We start from the raw sequence: 22,636 nt of genomic DNA on the forward strand, positions 1-22,636 counted from the left end.
TAATTTAAACATGCTTCATGAATAATGATGAATTTCAAGTTTGACTTTATCATTTAAGTGGAAGGCAAGGTCTCTTTATTTCCCACTCTGCATATTTCATAAAATAAAGATGAAACATGTATGCTTTGGTTTTGTTTAAACAGTTTTATAGCTTATTCAAGGTATTTGTGGAAAGTCCATTCTCTATTATTACATAGCAATAGGATGATGCCATCAATAGCTTCTGAGATGACATCATCTTTATACTCCCCAAAACACTACCACTGAGCTTTGCCATAAGAGAATTGTTCCCTGAAGAGGTAAATGAATGATCTTATCTCAACTTGCTTCACTTCTGTATTAATTTCTTAAGCCAAGTGGTATACACTTTAGAAAACAGTATTGGCACATAACTTTAATATCCTCAGCAATGGCATTTTTCTTGTGGTGGGATTCAGGGCAAGAATCAGAAGGGAAGCAACCTTAACTGTGGCAGTTTGGGGGCAGCTGTTCTATGTCAGTTCTGTGATGAAGCTTGATGTCAGTCTATATTTTTGTATTCATTAACTGTTAACATTGACAGATACTTCCTGGTCAGTAGGAATTATTGTGTATGAAGCTTCCCCCTTTTTGCTGAGTCAGCTCTGGAGACAGAACACAAACTCATTTGATATTTGAGAAGGATCTTGTTTATAGAAAGCAGCATACTCTGATAAAGGGCTCTGCAAAATATGATCCATGGGTCATTACCTTGAACTTCTTACAGAATATAGATGCATAACTGAACTAAACTAACATTTCAGGAGGAGGACTCCCATCATATGTTCTATTAAAAAGTCCTCCACTTGATTCATGAAAATACTCAAGCCTGAGAACACCCATTCTGCTAGGCAAAAGTAAGGAACTCTCAAATAAACAGTCCTCTGTCAGAATTAGAGTTTTATATGTTTTGTGTGATTTCAGCTAAGTTTAATTTAAGAAAGCTGAGATTTTTATTTCCTATTTTATGAGTTGTAGATATCAATATCTTCATTCTGTCAAATGAGTTATAAAACCTTTCATTAGGTCTGGCAGGAGAAATCCCAACATGCTGTTCAGGGCTGTCTTTGTATAGCCCCCACCATGGCATGCCATTTTTTTTTCTGTGACAGGGTTTCTCTGTGTAGCTTTGTGCCTTTTGTGGAACTCACTTTGGAGACCAGGCTGGCCTTGAACTCACAGAAATCCACCTGACTCTGCCTCCCAAGTGCTGGGATTAAAGGCATGTGCCATACTGCCTGGAATGGCATGCCATCTAGAGTATAAAGTATAATTTTTAATATGCTAGTTGTTTTAATCTTTCTAATTCTCAGTCTTTGAATTTATTACTTTCATGGTAAAACATGCGACTTGTTCCTGTTTTAGTTTAAAATCCAAGATGGAAATATTTGATCATATATTCTTAACGATTTGTTCTCACAAATTTGTGGTCACAGATATTGGTCATACAAATAAAGAATATTCGCATTCTCATATGCTGTATAGCAGTCTCCCCCTCAGCTTAGTAGTTAAAATTATGAAGTTCATTCTTTGGCATTTTGGGGGCATTGGTTCAAAGATATTAACAGGTATGAAAATCTGTGGATGGCCAAGATCTTAAATAAAAGAGAAAGTACTTGTATATAGCCAAACATCACCCTACCTTCTATACAATCCATCTCTTGATTTCTTAGAACACATAATAAAATATAAATACTATGTAAATAGTTGATACACTGAAGTATTGAGTATAGAGAATAACACTAAGAAACAAAAGTCTCTGTATGTTCAGTGCTGAAACAATTTCATATATGTTATTTTTGTTGTTCTGTTGGTTGAATTCATGGATGTGGATGAATGAATATTTTGTATAATTATGAGATTGAGAGTCAGAAATTTGGGAAAAGCTAAAATAGGGGTTAATCTTTGGTCAATTTCTCCTAAGCGGCAGTTCGGCTCCCCTTGGAGAGGGCTCCTTTAGCTGAATGTCCAGCCTTGGCAGTGTTCCTGGCCCTGTTCTCCAGAGATTATTTTATCCTTTATCTCCAAAGGCTTGGTTTAGGATTCCCAGCATGTAGTCTTGGACACTGCATACTTCCCATTCTGTTCTTGGATTCTGAGAGGTAAGAAATAGAAGCTCTCAGGTCAGCTAACGCATTTGTCTAGAACTGGCACACATTCCCCTGTGGCTATCACAGTCCCAGCCTTATCTAGATGCAAGGATGAGAAGAAGCATTTTCCACTTCTTTACGGGTGATTCACAGTGCAAAGGTATGTGTGGAATGGAAGATGCTGTTCTTCCCATCTTTAGAAAAGATAGTCGGCTATAGTGGAGTCTTCAAGACACATACCCTGTTCTTCCTAAGTATGTGACTGTTAATAAAACTGCTTAAATCATATAGAATTTCACAAAGAGTAAACATGCATTTTATGCTTCTAAATTCTCCATTTTGTCCTTAAATTTAAGAATCAACTCAGTTAAACTCCTGGTCCAAGAGTGAAATGTCATTCCTCCATCCATCAAATCCTGGCATATACTTTGTCTAACATGATGGAACACAGATCCACATTTGTAGTTCAGTGCTAAGGGCTGCTATATGGATGTACAAGCCATGTTCAGACCTCAGGCATGTAACCTTACAAATCTGTGATAGATCTACAAGAATTGTTGCTGAAGGAAGTAACATTTTCAGTAGCCTTTTTTGTTACTCACATAAAATCATATTCAGAGCAGAATGTGAGTCTTGTTCTACCTGCAACCCTGGAAGTATTAATCCCTCTTTCATTTATGTTTTCATTGCCTTTAGGTTATTACAATATTGATTCTCTCTGATAATTAATTTTTAATCAAGAAATAGATGAGTAAATCCTGCTTTTTAAAATCAAACAATAAAAGTAAAGTAACTAATCCTGTTAGTTGACATCTTGTATTGCACTCAAATATCTTGCAAGATAAACAGTGTTACTAAGTTCGTATTTAGCCTTCCAGACATATGTCTGCATCAGTCCATAGACAAATGCTTCCCTCTGATTTGTCTCATACAGGTTCTACATTTTGTGTTTGGATTTGGTTTATTCACTGAGAAGACTGGGTGTATATCAACTAAACTCTCTTTTAGAAAAAAAAAAAACTGCCTGGAAATGATTCCATTGTATGAACACAGAATAGTGACTATAGTCATCCCTTTATGGATAGATCCTGACAGTGCTTCCAGCTTTTGACTAAAGATGGAAGTGTCCAAGAAGACATTTCTTACACATGCTCTTGAGCTTCCAGGTGAGTATATGGTTATGTCAAAGAGTGTGCATGCCTTTGTGAAGACCAGATAGCCTTCTGGAAAGAGTCAACTGCAGAAATGACCTGCATCATAGAACTTCAATCTTGGATATTGCTTAATGTTATTCTTGACATTTTAGACAGGGTATCCCTATGTAAATCAGGCTTCCCTTGAACTTGAGACCCACCTACCACAAGTCTAGCTTCAAGTGAAGTGGGTATTTTTTCTTTTGTAGTTAATCTCTTTTTGAGTTTTTTTATATTTGCTAAGAAAAATGGACACAATTCATTGTTGTTTTCATTTCCCTGGTTATTCACGATGTCTGTACTTTCTTATGCTAGTTGAATATTTGTATTCACTTTTCTGTGAATATATTTTATCTCTTTTATTATACCATATACATTACCATAGTACTTTATAGGCATGTGGATTTCCCTGAGCCCCCTTAATTTACTTCCATTGATAGTATCACTTAATTTTTTATCCAAAAACTACCCTTCAGTTCTTATATCCTATGGTGGTATTTTATTTGTACTAAAATGTGATTTTAATTGTATGTTAATAAATAAAGTTGCCCAGGGGTCAGAGCTATTAGCAAGCCATGGGAAAGCAGCACAGTGGTGGTGTACGCTTATAATCCCAGCACTTGGTAGGCAGAGCTAGGTAAGTCTCTGTGTGTTCAGGGATACAGCTAGCACTGGAGTCATATGCCTTTAAGACCTGGAGGGCTGTACATACAGGCAGTGACGAGGCAGTCATGTGTTTGGATTTACAACCAATGAGAAGGCAGAACAGAAAAACTATATAAAGACAAACACACAGGAAGTAGCTCTCTTTCGGAGAGGTAGGACAACCGCAGGAGGAAGGGTAAGGTTTTAGCTCTGAGCTCTGACCTCTTGGCTTTCTCTTTTACATTGGTTCTGTGTCTCTTATTTAATAAGACGGTTGGTTACATCTGCAATATCCTATAATTATATCTATATGTGCTTATATGATCATATACTCTTTCATATGTCTATATGTATATATTCATGTAAATGTGTATATTCACTAATTTGATATTTATATAGTACAAAATATGTACCAATACTTTGATATTTATAGGGGTATAAATATTAGATAAACAATATAAATAATAAAACATAAGTCTGAGGAATTACTATAGTAAGTCTCAGCATAGATACTGGCATGTCCATATGGGTTGGTGGCTCAGGCCCGAGCTCTTGTTGATCACTTTGGATGTAATACATGCATTAAAAAAATACTCTCAGGGTACTGCTGGAGAGATGGTTCAGAAGTTAAGAGCAATGACTGATCTTACAGTGGACCTGGGTTCAGATCCCAGTATCTACATGGCAGTTTACAACTGTATATTATTACAGTTTCAGAGAATCCAACAGTATCTTAAGTCTCTATGGGTGTGCATGCTGATGGCACATAGACATACATGCAGGTAAAATATTCATAACCATACAATAAAAATAAATGTTGTAAAAATAATCTCAGACTCTAATAATAATGCTTTTAAGAAAAAGAAATTTATTATCCATCAATCTGTCTGTCATCTACATATAGCAATAAATCTATAATCTACATATTATGTCTCTATGTATAATCAATTATTTCTCCATCTCCTTACTGAAAATTCCCTGCAATGTGTATGATATGTCTAGTACTTATCTCAGAGTTTATGAATATTAATTGATTTACTTTTTGTGACACTCATAGTAGGCAGATAACCTTATCCTAATTTTATATAGTAGGAACAAAAAATTCCAGGAATTTATGTAAAGCTGAACAGCTTCCTATTAATTACTTCTGTAATTTTTACTGAAGCAATTGGATTTCAGACTTCAATTTTTCCTCACATTTAGAGCAAAATTTAAATTTTGTATTTTAGCCTTTTTGGTGTTGACAACCTCCCTATGAAAGCATGCCTTTTGCTAAGAGTCTTCTCCATCCCTTTCCAGAAGGAGAGATGAGGAAGCACAAGGGAAAGTATTTGGTGCAGAGCCCCAGTTCTCCTTCATGAATGTGAATTCCCAGGATGCTATAAAACCAGCACATTCTTCATAAATGTCTTTTGTGTTGTCTGCTCCACTGACCTCTGCCAGCCTACAGGCAAAAAGCAAGGCTGACCAAAGGATACTCATTTGGGAGGAGGCAACACTAAGAGCCTCATTCAAGCCTGATTCAAGATGAGTGGGAATGATCCCAATAAACACATTTTGGATTACGTGTGTGTGTGTGTGTGTGTGTGTGTGTGTGTGTGTGTGTGTGTGTAATCAAGTTTTATAAAACAGTTCTTTGGGATTCTGTTGGACATAATTGGATATTTAATAGCACATTGCATATCTTTATAACACTGAATATTCCTATTTAGTATTATAGTTGGGATTTGTTCTTTTTATTTAAATGTCTTTTAGATCATTTTGTCCTTGCTCATGCTAATGCTAATGAAATCTTTACAATATCATCTAATCCCCTTTCTATGTAACAGAACTATGGTTAGTATTTTAAATATTGATCTTGGACATGAGCATTTTGCTGAATTTTCTTTAATGGTCTAATTGTTTTTTGGTTGAAGTTTTGGGCATTTTAAAAAGGCAAAACTAAACGCAGGTGTGTTTCCTCCTTCTGATGTGTAAAATAATCAATTTCCCTCCTACTTTTCTGTATTATTTTACACAGAAATTTGTTGAAATATTTAAGATCTCAGGGGATGGAGAAACCATCCTTATGTTGTTTTGAACATTAATAAAAATTCTATTTTTCATCACTTGGTACAATGTATACTTTGCCTTTAGGAGAAATATTCTTATCACTTAGTATACTGAAAGCTTTTAGTAGGGAATTGTCTTACATTTGTGTTTCCAGCTTCTTCAGAATTATGATAGAATGTTTTACTTTCCATATAAATTAATATAATATACTCCAATGATACACTCCTGAAAGTTCAACCATCCATCTTTCTCTTCTTTTTATAGGCTATACATTGTCCCAATATATTTTTTTAAACATACTGTGGACTTCTTTGATGGCATCTTTGATGTATGTCATCATTTTACTAAAGAGTGAACGTAGTCCTTGGTTTCTCTGTGCTGTGTTAAGCTTCTGGTTTTACTTTCAGAGTTAGGCTGATTATATCTGATGAGTTGAATTTTTCCACATTTTTCTTCTTGAATACATTTTCTAGAAGAGATGACCAGGGTCTGAAAGTTGGTAGCCTCCACACTTAACGTACAATGGACTTTATAAATTCCAAGAAGTGTTCAAACTTGTAACACTTTCTCCAGTGTTTATTATACTGGTTATTTTATATAGTTAGTCTTGAGCCAAATTTATATCTTGGTATATATCTGTGGTAGTGATTTTAAGCTGTGTTTGTATAAGTTTACTTAGAGTATATATTTATATAAAATTATAAACGCTATATAGTCCATACTCATGTTTTGCTTCCATATTACTTGTGTTTTTTTTCATTTCTTGATTTTAATGTGAGGTATTGAAATGAAATTGATTGACCATTTGATATTTTTTCCAAAGAATATTGTACATTAGTTTTCTATTATTGAAACAATTTTCTCTACAAATTATTTTTACTTTGTGTTAATTGCCTTTTTATTTTTCAGTTTCTCAATTTTCATAACATATCATGCTTACAGCTATATATTTCCCTCTGTGTATTGTATTATCTATATTGCAAGGGAAATGATTTATTTTTTCTGATTATTATTCTTAAATACAAGTTTCTAGCTTGTATTCAAAAAGATATTTTGTCTAGGACTCATTCCAAATGTTTAAATTTTTGCATTGCATTTAATATTCATTATAGATAAATTTCTTTCATTGTTCATGAGTGTTAAATTTTTTTAAGTAATGATTGACAATGAGATATTTTGTTAATAATGAAACACTAAACATACTTAGATTTCCTTTAATTTGGTTTTGTAGCTATTTTTATATTTAATATTTTTATTGTAATATTACAATGTCCTTTAATAATCTATTTTTGTTTAGTGAAATTTCATGTATATATATTATTCTTAGTATTTAATATGAGATTGATATATTATTCAATATTTTATTATTATTATTTTTAAATGTATTATATGAAGTTTATTTTTGTTCACATAACCTATCAATTTCTTTAGAACTTGATATTACATTATAGAACCATAATAATTAGTGTGTAAATTTGTTTTATATTCTTGTAATTTTTCCCCTTTCATGTTTGAAAATTACAGTTTTACTCACATAAAAAATGTCCTAGCATTTAGGTGGATTTTTCATATTACCTAAGTAAACTAGCGGTATCTCTCTTCATTTTCTGTTATTTTCACAACCCAGTCTGTGTTTTGGATAGATAAGTTTCCAGTCAGAAGGTCTCTGGTCTCAAAAGAACTGAGCCTATCCACAGAACCTAACAGATTATTATATATGTAAATATATATGTGACAAAATACAAAACATCTTTGCCTTACAACACTAACCTCTACTTTTATTTTTATTTTCTTAGTGGTTTTCCTATTTTAATGAACAGTTGCTAAATTTTGTAGAAAGATGATTACTGCTTTGTGTCCAATTGAGCATGTACTTTTATTCTTGTTATTGGTGGTAGTGGTGAGGATTCCCTAGAACCTGTATACCTGTCTGTGCCTGGAACTCCATGCCCAAACATTGCAGAGCCTTCCAACAGGAGCTGGACCTCTTGCAGAATTCTGATCCTCCAATAACCAGTCACTAATTCAAAGATACACTTTGTTCTCTGTTCTCCCTGGGAACATGTAGGATATAAAATCCTCACACACTGTGGAAGTCAAGGGACTGCCTAGATTATCAGTCCTTGCTTTCTATCTTGTTTGGAGACAAAGGCTTATTATTATTATTATTATTATTATTATTAATTACTAGTTTGCTGCTGTATACAACAGGCTTACTTGTCTGTGAGCTTCTGAAGATTCTCCTGTCTCTGCCTTTCATCTACCAATAGGGAAAATTGAATTAGAGACATATGCTGATATAACAACCTTTACTTGCATTCTTGGGATTCAAATATAGGTCTTCATGCTTCCACAGCAGGTATTTTAGGCACTCAGTCATCTTTCCAGCACTGATTCAGTATTAAAATAATACTTTTCCTCCTGTCATAGTGCCAGATACATGCAGACACACAATAAAAACCCAGAACATTCTACTTTTATGCTTATGGCAACATACATATGTATTCACCATGATAAAAACCATTATCACAGATTTCATTTGAAGATACATTAAAAGTAATTCCTCCAAGTTGTCAGTTAATACTTCTGAAACTTTTCACAGCAGCAGATGAAAAAATACAACTGTGATTAAGAAAGGAAGTCCTCTTATTTTTCTTCATATACTATACTACTTGCATTGTGTATAACTGGCAATTACTGCTGAGTCACCATGTCATAGATATGCTTTTTGTTATCTTTTCTCTGAGTAATTACCTGTCTAGATATAACCAGTGTTAAAGGTAATGAAATGCAGAGTAATTGCAACAGCAACAGAGTCTTTGAAGAATTTCCAGTAGATTTACACTTGGTTTCAGCCAAAAGGCTAAGAAGCAATTCAGCTAGATTTACAGAACAGAGAATTTTTTTCTTAACCTTATCATTAGCAATTTTATCAATTCCATAATTACACAGTGGTGAGAAGGTAATTTGCAACTTGACTCTCAATTTCCTACTACCATGTTGTAAATTCAGTCTCTATTAACATTTTATGCCATGTGATAATCAAACAACAACAACAAAAAAAAAAAGAAAAAGAAAAAGAAAGAATAGCAACAACAGCATTGTGGCTTTATAGTCCAGGAGGGAACGCTGCTTTTTCCTGTCCATCTTCAATCTTTTGAAGAGTTTCTTCTGTGAGACTCCTGGCATCCTCCTTCACAATCTTTTTTTTTTTTTTTAAAGATTTATTTATTATGTATACAGTATGTATGACTGCAGGGCAGAAGAGGGCGCCAGATCTCATTACAGATGTTTGTGAGCCACCATGTGGTTGCTGGGAATTGAACTCAGGACCTCTGGAAGAGCAGTCATTGCTCTTAACCTCTGAGCCATCTCTCCAGCCCCCCTCCTTCACAATCTTTATTTAGACTTTGAAGAGAATATAGCCAGGAAAACTTTAAGCTTTCTCCCTTAAACATACCCAACATAATTTACAGAGTTCATCTCTATACTGTTGGTGAAAATCATACCAGAATTTATAACTAATGGGCTAGTCTTTTTGCTGGGTTGAGGTAGGACACATAGAGTGAAAATAATCCAAAGGCAAGTGGTTTTTTCCCTGGCAAAAAGAACCTGTTAGGCCATGGTCTGAGGAGTCAGAAGCACAGTGTTTCATGTCTTGATTGAGTGGATTCTTTGCTTCCAAGGGTATGGGGATGTGCCAGATACTATTCTGCTACTGTGATAAGTCACTATAACCATCAGCAAATTATCTAGGCTTACAATTCCAGAGGGAGAATCCACAATGGCCAAGGGAGGTATGACAGAAGGTAGCTAGAACAGGAAGCTAAAGATCACCCTTGCATCCACATGCAAGAAGCCAAGAGAAACCTGGAAGTGGGGTGATGTTATGAACTCTAAAAGCCTACGTACCGTCAGTGACACAATTCCTCTGGCAAAGCCACACAACTGTATAACCTCCTCAAACATGCCACTGACTGATGAGCAGGTATATAAAAATGTGAGCTTTTGGGGGACATTCTCATTCTAATCACCACAGGGTCATAACCTCATTTAATTTGTGATACCTGTTTTAAGAATAAGAATACCAAATGAGGGGCTGGAGAGATGAATCCGCAGTTAAGAACACTTTCTGCTGTTGCAAAGACCTGGGTTCAAATCCCAGCACCCTCATGGTGGCTCACTTCTGTCTGCAACTACATTCCAGGTGATCCACTGCCTTCTTCTGGCCTCCACAAGCACCTGGCATACCCACGGTGTACACACATATCTGTAGGCAAACACTCCTATATATGAGATAAAAATAAATACTTATAAACAAAACAATACAAAAATGAAGGTTAGGAGAATAAGCATAGAACCCATGCAAGTGAAGTTTGCTGAGTTTTAAATTTCATAAGCTTCATGCTTAAGATCACTCTTCCCATGTCAGGTCAAATTGAGATCATCCCCCCCGGCCCCGATTCCTTTATGTCAGTCTTTGTTTCTTTGTTCCCTACACACTACCTTGCAGGGTAGCTGCTTATGTCAGTCTCTCTGGCTGTTGTTCTGCAAAGTCAAGTTTAATCTCTTTCCCATGATGTAGATCAGGGGTTGACACATGGTTAAATACTAAAAGTTCCTCTCAATTAGTGACCAGAATTCCCAAATTCATGCACCATTCTTTTTATGTTACACGTTAAAGCAGATGTGCTCTGTCTGTTACCAACCTCCTTGCTTTTCATGAGCAGCAGCAATTGTATTGAGTTTTGAGGTAGATAATCCTCTGTTGTGTTCAGTTTATCAAAAGGTACCTCACTTCTTCATTTATTCTGATCATATTCTTCACCACTCATCATGACCTTCCAGATCCTCTTGCCCTCTCTCTAACCACCCAACTATAAGTTCTTTCTGAACAAGCAAAAAACAATATAATGACCCCCCAAACAAGAAAAAATATAAAATACCCCCCACAAACCACCATTCACAACTAAATAAAAGTACACACACACACACACACACACACACACACACACACACCAAAACACAGAAAACAAAACCAAACAAACAAAATCAAAAACCCCGTGGAGTCATTAAATATGGCTAACTGCTCCTGAACATGAGGCCTTCCCTGGAGTGTTTGATGTACCCAGTGTCACTCTACTAGAAAAACTGATTTTCTATCTCCCAGCAGGTATGACATTTAGGTTGTTAACCTAGTGGCTTTGTTTCCTTTCCTTTCATTCATTTGTTCATTCATTCAGTTTTAAATATAACAAAATAAAGTAAAATAAGATAAAAACAAAAACTACCACATCAAAGTTGGACGAGACAAACCAACAGAAGAAAAAGAGTCTAAGAAAATGAACAAAAATCAGAGACCCTCTTGTTGACTCACTCAGGATTCCCATAAAAACATTAAATGGGAAGCAATAATAAAAGCACAGAGGATCTTGTACAGACCCAACTAAACCCTATGCATCCTGCTTCAGTCTCTGTGTGTTCATATGAAATTTGTTCATGTTGGTTTAGAGGACCTTGTTTTCTTGGTGTCCTCCATCCCCTCTGGTTCTTACATTCTTTTTGCTTCCTCTTCCTAGGGATTCCTGGAGTTCTGAGGGGATATTAAATGGAGATATCCCATTTAGATATGATTCCAAGGTCTCTCACACTCTGCATTATGTCTGGCTGTGGGTCTCTACATTTGTTGCCATCTGCTGCAGGAGGAAGCTTCTCTGATGATGGCTGAAGAAGATTTGATCTATGAGTGTGGCAGAATACCATTAGGATTCATTCTATTAATTCATCTTTCTTTCTTTCTTTCTTTCTTTCTTTCTTTCTTTCTTTCTTTCTTTCTTTCTTTCTTTCTTTCTTTCTTTCTTTCTCTCCCTCCTTCTCTCTCTCTCTCTCTCTCTCTCTCTCTCTCTCTCTCTCTCTCTCTCTCTCTCTCTCTCTCTCACCAGTATTACAGTTTTACCCAAGGTCCCTGGGCTGTCTAGTCTCACATTCTTTGTCACCCAAACAATGTTGGTCAGTATGGGTTCCATCTCATGGGAGTTAACCTTAAGTCAACTTAAGGTTATTGGTTGGTTACACCCACAAACTTTGTGCCACCATTGCCCTAGCTTATCTTGCAGGTAGTAAGCCATTGTGGATAAAGGATTTGTTTCTGAGTTGGTGTTTACAATTCTCTTTTGATAACAGCAGAATATTTTCCTGTACCAAAGACCCTGGAATGTAGGAGTACAGGCATCAGCTCAGCATCTGCATGTTCAATGAGTTGTGTAGATGTTTTCAGCAATGGGTCACTACTGTCAGTTCGTGAAGAACAACCTATACGTTTGGTAACAGTCTGGCTTATTTGAGAATAAGGTGTCCTCTTTGGCCAACATCTCAATTAGATATAACCCAGTCCCAGTACTGTAAGCTTTGTTTGGTGATAAGAAATGGCCAGTTGTGACTGTGTCTTCCCCATTATTTGGTGAATTCATTTAGACTACCTTCATATCATATGTGTTTTAGGAAGTTTCTACTGTATTGTTTCTATAATACCCCTTAAATGCACCTTAATTTGAGCTGTCTCTCCCTGTATTCATTTCCATAAACCCTTCTCCACACTCAGCTACCAATTTGATACTTCCATTTAGACACCCTTCCATCCATATCTATCTATTGTTTTTACCTTCCCTAAGGTGATCTGTTCCCTCTAGTCTCTCACTCTATACCTACCTTCCGTGTTTCTATAGAATGTAGCTTTGTTAATATTCACTTAACACATAATATTAACATTTAAGTGAATATATATATATATATATATATATATATATATATATATATATATATATAAAATCTTTCTGAATCTGGGATAACTCACTTAGGATGATTTTTTTCTAGTTCTGTCCATTTGCCTTCAAATTTTATGATGTCAGGTTTTTAACAGCTGAGTAATACTCAATTTTGTATATGTATATGTATACTCACATTCTCTTTATTCTTCTGTGGAGGAACATCTAGGTTATTTCCAATTTATCTCTATTTTGAACAGAGCAGCAGTCAGCATTGTTAAGCAAATGTCTCTGTGATGGGATGAAACATCCTTTGGGTATATACGTAAGAGTTGTATAACTGGATATTAAGGTTGATTGACTCCCATCTTCCTGAGAAACCACTGCACTGATTTCTATAGTGGCTATTTTGTAGTCCCACCAGCAAAGTATGATTGTTCCTCTTACTCCACATCCTTACTAGCATGAGCTATCACTTGTTTTGTTGATCTTAGCCATTTTGACAGCTGTAAAATGAAATCTCAGTGTAGTTTTGATTTGTATTTCTCTTGTGGCTAAGAATGTTGAACATTCTTTTAAGTGCTGTTCAGCCATTTGCGTTCCCTGTATTAAGAATTCTGTTTATGGTGCTGGAAAGATAGCTCAGTGGTTAAGAGCACTGGCTGCTTTTCCTGAGGTCTTCAGTTCAATCTCCAGCCACTACATGTGGCTAAGTACCATCTCTAACTGGAACTGACTCCCTCTTCTGGTGTTCACGAAGACAGAGCACATATATACATGAATAAATAAATCTTTTTTTTTTTTAAAAAAAAAAAAACACCTCAAGACAATAGCAATTGAAATTAAAAAAAGAATTCTGTTTAGATATGTACTTTATTTTAATTATATATAGCTTCTTGAGTTCTTGGTGTATTTTTTATATTAGCCCTCTATCACATATATAGTTGGTAAAAATCTTTTCTCATGCTATAGGCTACCACTTTGTCTGATTGACAGTATCCTTTGCCTTGAAGCTTTTCAGTTTCATGAGATCCCATTTATTAATTTTTAGTGCCTGTGCTAATGGTATTCAGAACGTTGTCTCCTGTGCCAATGAGTTTAAGGTTACTCCCCTCTTTCCTGTCCATCAGATTCAGTGTATCTGGTTTTCTTTTGCTTTCTTTAACATTTTACATACCAACCACAGATCCCTTTCTCATCCCTCCCCTGCTTCCACCTATCTTCTTTCCTGACCTGCCCTCCATCCCCTCCTCCAAAAGGGTAAATCCTCCTGTGGTGGGACAGAAAAGCCCGGTCCTTTCAGTTGAAGAACCAAGCCCCTCTCCCCTGCATCAAGGGTGAGCAAGGTGTCCATCCATAGGTAATGAGATCCAGAAAACCAGCTCATGCACCAGGGGTAGATCCTGATCACACTGCCAAGGGCCCCTCAAACAGACCCAACTACACAACTGTCTCACATATGCAGAAGGTCTGGTCCAGTCCCATGCAGGTTCCACTGCTGGCAAGTGGGTAGAATTAGAAAATATCATCCTGGGTGAGTTAATCCAGACTTAGAAAGAAAAATATGGTATGTACACACTCAAGTGGATACTAGGTATAAAGCAAAGGATAATCAGACTACAACTCACAGCTCCAGAGATGCCAGGAAACATGGAGGACCCTAAGAGGGATGCATGGACCACCTTGAGAAGGGAAAACAGAGGAGATCCTGATGAGTAAACTGGGGATGGGGGTAGGCAATAGAGGGGAGGGGATGGGGGTGGGCAATAGAGGGGAGAGGATGGGAGATGAGAACATGAGGGAACAGGATGATGGAACTGGGAAAGGGATGGAGTGGGAGAGCAATGGAAGTGTATCTGGTTTTATGTTGAGATCTTTGATCCATTTGGAGTTGAGTTTTTTTATAGTATTTTTATTTTATAATTAACTTAATTTCACATATCAGCCACGGATTCCCCCATTCTCCCTCTTCCCACTCCCCAGCCCTCCCCCCAATCCACACCCTCATTCCCAACTCCTCCAAGGCAAGGTCTCCCCTGGGGAGTCAGCCCAGCCTGTTGCATGAGGATAAGTATGGATCTATTTGTATTCTTCTACATGCAGCCATCTAGTTTGACTAAGACATCATGCAGTCTCTTTCTTTTCAGTGTATATTTCTGGCTAGCTTATAAAAAATCAAAATCAAGTGTCTATAGGTTTTCAATTTGATTCCATTGATCAATGTGTCTTCTTTTATGACAATATGATGCTGTTTTTATTGCTATAGATTTGTAGTATCTTGAAATCAGGGATGATGATACTTTTCACAGTTCTTTCATTTTTCAGGATAGTTTTACATTTCCTGGTTTTTTTTTTTTTTTTTGTGTGTGTATTTGTGTTCATATGAAGTTGAGAATAGTTCTTTTAATATCTGGGCAGAAATTATGTTTGAATTATCACGGAAATTGCATTACATCTATAGACTGCTTTGGGTATGTTAATTCCACTGATCCCTAGTTCTATTTTTTAAATGTTCTATTTTTTTTTTATACAAGAACACAAATCCACTTTTATTTATTTACTTTCATTAGTTTAAATCCGGGAAGGGTACAACATCACACGGATTCTGTGTCCAATGGCCTTTGCAGGAAGGTTGCTTCGGAATTTGGCAAGAACCATGCCACTGTTTCCATGGGCCTGGGTTACTTTTCCCCAGATCACTCTGATTTTGTTTGGTTTGCCTCCAGGTGTCACTGTGTTGTTTTTTGCTTTATACACATAAGCACATCTCTTGCCCAAGTAGAATTCAGTTTCATCTAGAGCATAAACACCTTCAATTTTAAGAAGAGCTGTGTGCTCTCTTTGGTTCCGGAGACCTCACTTATAGCCAGCAAAAATGGCCTTGCACCAAAGCCTCCCAGACATGTTTGCCTTTTAGAAGTCCCGTTCCCAGCAGGCCTCCACCGGCGCCAAGATGGCAGAAAGAGAGCGTTCTATTTGTTTTTAATGGAGTCCAACCACATTTAGTAACTTATAATGTCTTTATTTAATGAAGACATGCCTGTGCTTTGGCTTGCTGTTTTCCTGCTCAATAGCAAAAAGAGGAATTGAATATCATAATTTGAAAACAATCTGAACTTCAGTTTCTCATCTATACAAGGAAAAAAGAGAGACCAATTCAAAATTTATTCTTCACAGAGCTATTGTAAGGAGCAAATAGACTAGGTGATTTTAAAGAAAGAAAGATGTGTTCTCTATATACTGATTAAAAAGATTGAAAATAAAACAAAATGTGTAGATTTAATGTTCTAGCATCTTGCATGCTTCACTTTACCTCCGATTTATTTTTTGGATGTGTCAACAGTGTTCCCAAATATGGCATCATGTATGTGAAGCATGCTGTTTCTTCTAGAAGCCCAGTGAAGTGTCATGCCAGATTGCTCTTCATTTCTGGACTGTGGACAGGACCTTCCCTTACTAAACACAGTGTTCTGGTTCTAAGTTGATTTCTAATTTAAACTGTGGTGGCTTTTATAGCCTCCACTCACTTTATTCTTAAATCCATAGCAATATATCTAGTGCACTTCTTGTTAAGAAGGTACACTAACAGGAAGGTAAAAGTTATGCTTTTTTCTTCAAAGTGCTTAAAAATTGATTTTACTTTTATGAATTCACTGTATCTTATACTTTATAGTGTTGTATTGTTATCTCTACAAATATATTCCTTGGCTGAAGTTGGGATCTCTAGATAATTGTGTTCCAAATATTTCCCTGGTTTCCTGAGTACAGTCTCTTTTATTCACAGTACTGCAGACTATTTTCCCATTGTCAAGACATCTTTATAACAAAATGGAAATCTTAGTCATGATCACATCTAATGGGGACTCTTTAGGAGGCTGCTGTGAAATTTTTCTTGGGGAGTTGTGAACAACTGTCTCCTCAGTCTTTATACAGTACCAGTGACAGATCAAAGTAACAGTTCCACCCAAATCTAATTTGCTGACCTGGTGAGTTAGGTGGACTTACTTATAGGAGCATAGGTGACTGGTTACTACCAGGTGCTTGAGTGATGGTCTGTGTTAATTGTTAACATGACAGAATCCAGAATCACCTGCAGAATTCAGCTCCAGACCCATCAGTGGTGAGTTATCTTGATTCCTCTGGGTGGGGAGATCAATTCTTTGTGTGATCCTATCTGGGGTTTTGTACTATATAGATGCAGAAAAGAAACTGGGCAACAACTTTCATTTATCCCTTTTTGTTTCCTAAATGTGGATGTGATGTGAAGAGTTGTTTTAAGGTTCTGTTCTATTGATGCCTCCTCCATGACAGACTGTACTTGGAAGTGTGAACTAAAATGAACTCTTCTTCTTTGGAGTTACTTTTAGCAGAGTATTTTGTCACAGCATCAGGAAAAGAAGCTGAGAACACAGTTGAGCCCAAATAGTTTCATCAATGAGGATTCCTACCTCAGGCTGATGATGACTTCCCTCAGCTGTATAGATGGAATGCCCCCTTCAGTAAAAGTTGACATCTATATACTTTCTTTATACTTCATCACCTCTGAGATAATCTAAATTTGGCAGGGAGGTAGAGGGGGGAGCAGTTTGAATTCTAGAAGAGGGTCTAATGACCACCCACCTTCTCCTATAAAAGAGAATGTCATCATGTCAGCTAGCTGTGGTGGTAATGGCTCTCATACCCAGAGACATTCCACAACAAAGGCACTAACTATACTTTGCCAGGATATTATGAAAGAACAGCTTCAAGTGAATAGAAATATAAGAAGAAACAGTCTAAAATATATCTTTCTAATAGCCTTTTAGCCTGTAATTTATTCCACTTAATTTCCCTTTTGTTTAGATTATTGTTGGTTTTTATATTTGAAAATGGGAAATGTGGGCAGTAATTTGATTTGTAATCATAGCTTGCATCAAAATGTAATAGTAGAGAGAATGAAGCTTCAATCTTGGTTTGTCTGAGTTATTTACACACACACACACACACACACACACACACACACACACACACACACACACCACCACCACCACCACCACCACCACCACCACCAGCCATCTTTGAAACTATACTACTGATTCATAAATACCTAAATCATGCAAATCTGCTCTTGTGTGCTCTACTAAGTTAAGTGAAATCACATTGAATGACTTGATTCATCACTTAGCCAAGGTTTCAGTTGCTTTGTCTTTACACATGCCATCTACAAAGTTTACTTGCCAGCCAACTCTAGAGTAGGCATAAGGAAGGCAATAAATGACAAGAAGACATGCACAAATGAAAGCGGGACTAATCAGACAGCCCTTGCTGGGGATCTGAAAGCATTTCTTACCATTCCCCCATCACCTTTTCAATGTTTTACACATTTTTTAGATGTAAATAAGTGAAGATCTGGTCTTAGTAAGTTGTCAATTACATTAGGATAGAGAGCACTTTATCCTTTTAACTGTACCTTGATTAAGAATTGGGGAGTATTCCTGCTTCTAGGAGGCCAGGTGTTTTCAGGTTGGACATGAGTATTTGGAGTTCATTGAATAGAACGTAATCAATTGGACCTGAATCTTTGTTTTTCTACTTACTGATTTTTTTTTAAAACTTGAATAAGTTATTCAGTGTCTGGTTCACTATTCTCATTAGTTAAGGAGATTACAGGTACTGTGTCTTTCATTTCACTTGGTTACAGGTAGAGTCAGATGCTAGCAGGGATGATGGTTGTTTTGCTTCCAAGAGTAATATCTAAACCACAATTTGAGGTGCTATAATGTAAGACAATAAACATAATTTCTAAAATACCCAATTTGTCCTGAGAAGACACAAGCAAATACAGAATGGGACCTATCAGAGTTGATATATTTGCTTGTATATTATTTCAAAGCTGAGCACTTTGTTTTGGATAATCTGTTAGGGAACTCATACCAAAGAGAAGCCAATTTTCCCTCTCTCAACGGTCATTGGTTACCTATAGATCTCTTTCTAGGGTGTGGCCCTGTAATATGTTCCTTTTCTACATTATCATGTCTATTGGTGTCATTCTTTTTTCAGGTCTCATTTAGGTTACCATATTGTTAGGGTATCCTGGGTGTAGTTTCACTGTAATTTTGAGTCAGCTGTTACTCTGACTCTTACAAATTATCTGCCTGTTCTGAGATATTTTCTGAACCTTAGATGCAGGAGCTGTATTGTAGATGGGTCTGGTGTGACTAGGCCTCACACAATCCACTGATCTCTGCATTATGACTTGTTGTGGTTTTCTATAATAGTCTCCATTTTCTTTAAAGAATAGCTTTCTTTGGTGATGGGGTGAAAGCTACAGTTATCTGTACATATAAGAATAAGTTTTAGAATTCAGCTATGAATTAATGCTGCTCTAATAAAGCGATAATAATAGGTTATCTTTTAAGATCCATGACCTCACTGGCCCCCCAGTAGTTGGCTAGGTTTCTAGTACTAGGAATGTTTTCTTTCCTATTGAATGAGCCTTAAACTTAACTAGACAGCTGTTGGTTACCACCAAGATGAGTGTCACTATTACATCTTTAGGGTTATCTTGCCATGCTGATCATTCTCATAGTTCACAGTGGATAGAACTATTGATTGCTTTCCTCCCTTGGCAGCTTACACAGGATTTTCTGGTATTATATAAGGTAAACTATAGGAAGGAGATTCTCAGGATATAACCAGCTTGACTCCTTCCAACCCTTTTCCAAAGTGTATTATGTCTTCAGCAATAGGGACTTAGCAACAACCTCTTAGAGGCAACCAAGAGTAGCAGCAATACTGTATGTATATTGTTTGGGAGTCTCTTGGACTACCCTGCCCGACAATTTTGATGGTGGTTTCTCATGCTTGGCATTGGAGTTTGGTTAGATTGTCTATGGCTCTTGCTGAAAGCATTTTCAGCTGAAGTGACATAGCTTAGAATATATATTATACATAAATTTAAATCATTTAAGATTTTTACACACACATATCTATCTGTGTGTCTGTCGATCTACTGTAGGTAAATATAAAATATTATAATTCCTGGTTTCATCAAAGAATCTTGGTATTATTTTCCCCTCCTCCCTCCCTCCTTCCCTCCCTCCTCCCTCTCCTTCTATATTGACCCCTGCCACTAACTAGAATACACACATCATACAACTCCAAATTGTTAACATTTCCAAGTCTCGAATTTTATCTAAATCTCATGTTAACAAATTAGATATGAGATTGGAAGGATGATTCAGGTAAAATAAATAATTCTTCAATTGTGAAGCTGTAAAATTGTACACATTACATATTTAGAAAATACAGTGGTGAGGTAGGCATAAGTAGAGATTACCATTTTGAAAGAGAGAAATCAACAAGTATGGAGCCATGACTCATGGAGCAAGTCCAAAATCTGACAGAACAAATTCCATTATATTTTGAACATCAAAAATAATACAGTCTGGCTCAGGGCTTTGTCTTTTGGCCTCACTGCAGTGGTGGTCCCACCTATAATCCTTCTGGAACACCCATGTTGCCTTAAATTTGGAAAAAGGCAAGACCTGTGGTGTCTTCAGTGTCATTCCTGGTAAGATCCAGTCTGTATTACTGAAACCAAAGAAGGGATAGAGCTCCACAACATGGGTTTCTGGTGAACCTACTGAACTTACTGCCCCATCATATAGAATCCCAGTATGCCCACAGCCTTCTTTCATTTTTTTGTCTTATAGATGTCCTCTTTTTAGTTCATGAGGACAACATTTCTGCTGGTGTAAGCCTTTCTTTAGTCCTGCTTTTGAGTCACACTCATAATCCCTTTATGAAGTTACTATCCAGTCCCACTCTTGGAGTTCTCTGTAGATCATATGTTTTCTTTTTCTCTCATTCATATTCTCTATCTCTGTCTCTTTCTCTCTCTGTCTCTCTGTCTCTTTCTCTCTTTCCCTCCCTCCTACTCCACCTGATATTGGTTGTATATAGTTTATCTTTGCTCAATTGCTTCTTCATCTATATATCCTTCTTCTTCCATTACTGTATACTACAAGAGAAAACAAGGGTATATACATAATTGGTTTGCTTAGAAACTCTAGCAATGGAATATCACAACTATGTCATTTAACATTCCACACTAGAGAACAGTTCAGTAAATTTTTTATCACCTTATCATAAGGATTGCCTTTCCTCCAGTGTCCAGTACATATTTTCCCTTTTTCACCTGAGGCTTCAACAGATGGTCTTCCTTCTCTGTACCAACTGTCTGCTTAAGGCAGTCTAAGCTTTATCTAATGTATTATCTCAATCTCCCCATCAACTGGTTCTCCATTTTAAGGTTCTGGAGCCAAAACACATGTTAATTTGCTAAGGCTGCTGTTATAAAGCACTATAGACTGGATGTCTTAGAGTGAGGGCCAGGGCAGCCTTTACAAAGAGAAATCCTGCCATCTCAAAACAAATAAATAAATAGATAGATAGATAGATAGATAGATAGATAGATGGATTGATGGATGGATGGATAGATTTAAAAAGAAAGAATAGAAAAAAAAACAGATTTTCCTTTCTGGGGGCTTCATGCCCAAGGTCAAGCTGTCTTCTGCCTTGGTTTCCTCTTTTGCAGCTCCTCTTAGTTTGCAGACAGAACCATCTTTAGGATTTAATTCCGTCTAAAGCACCATCAATTAGCAATTAACTGTCAAAACAAGGACTTAGCATAAAAACCAGGGACTTAAGGATAAACCCAGCCAGAGCCTTCCTTTCTCATGCTGCTGCCTGTGAGAGTGCTGACAAGTCTGTGATTCCAGAGCAAGCCCTGTTTCTCTGATCCCAAGGCTGTAGATCAGGAGGGCTGTGTGGAATATCGCCATGGTAGGTGGAGATGTTGATAGCTTGTAGCTGTCAGGCATTTGCATGCAGATGGACCACAGCAGGGGAAAATGTTAAATTGTCTGTGAATTCACTGACACTTCTGTGTCTAGAAATAAATAAGCAGAGCCTGTGACCCTGGTAATTGAACCAAAAATGGGCCCAGGAACACTAGGCAATAAAACCCAGTAGTTGAAATCAGAGTTTCCTTAGAATCCCTGAGTCCTGGAGCTGGAGAGATGGCTCAGCAGATAAGAGCACTGACTGCTCTTCTACAGGACCCATATTCAATTCCCAGCACCCACATGGTAGCTCACACCTGTCTGTAACTCCAGTTTCAGGGCTTCTGACACACTCTGACAGACATGCAGGAAAAATACCAATGAACATAAAATAGAAATAAATTATTAAAACACATACAAGATAATAATAGAACAATAAATAATCTCTAAATCCTACAGCAGAGGTTCCTGGCCCTAAATAGTGTCATGGCTCTTTCTGATAGACTTCACAGAAATTCTTCCCATGAGTTTTCATATATTAGTAGTATTGCTAATATGTGAAAATTCATATTAAGACTTTTTTAATTTTTTAATTCAGACTTCAGAAGATATTATATGTAACCTGACATCCTAGCATTAGCTTTTTATGAATGATTAATACTGATTTATTTACTCCAGATATCATTTTTTGTAAGATACACAATGGCTACCTATTTTGTTCCAGATCCCAAACTCAGTGCTTCTAACTTGATGAAATCACATTGTCTCCAGCAAGGTTTTCAGAGCACAGTGCACAGTGCTTTTCCTCCCTGAGTGACAGCTCCTTCCACATGCATGGGGAGATTGTGTAATTCAGTTGTGACTGGTGTCTTTCTTCTAGGACTTGGTTTCCATGTATCAATATGGCAAATTGCATAATGGACTGCAAACATGTTCACACCCTAATCTGTAGAAATTTCTAGTAGTCGCTTAATATTTCTAAAAATGAAAATTGAAAATTTGACTAGTTTAAGAACCTTGAGAAGGGAGATTTCCCTGGGGGATACAGG

At 36.7% G+C, this 22,636-nt stretch overlaps 1 protein-coding gene and 1 pseudogene across 9 annotated transcripts in view; one reads left to right on the forward strand and one right to left on the reverse strand.

Moving 5' to 3' along the window:
* The window catches only part of Nrg3 (neuregulin 3), a 1,038,176-nt gene that overhangs the window by 93,515 nt on the left and 922,025 nt on the right, over nucleotides 1-22,636 (forward strand). The gene's annotated exons all lie outside the window — the stretch shown is intronic.
* Nucleotides 15,300-15,726, reverse strand: LOC114702574 (annotated as a pseudogene).

The sequence above is a fragment of the Peromyscus leucopus genome, chromosome 9 (assembly GCF_004664715.2).
Source record: "Peromyscus leucopus breed LL Stock chromosome 9, UCI_PerLeu_2.1, whole genome shotgun sequence".
In the NCBI taxonomy this organism is placed as follows: Eukaryota; Metazoa; Chordata; class Mammalia; order Rodentia; family Cricetidae; genus Peromyscus; species Peromyscus leucopus.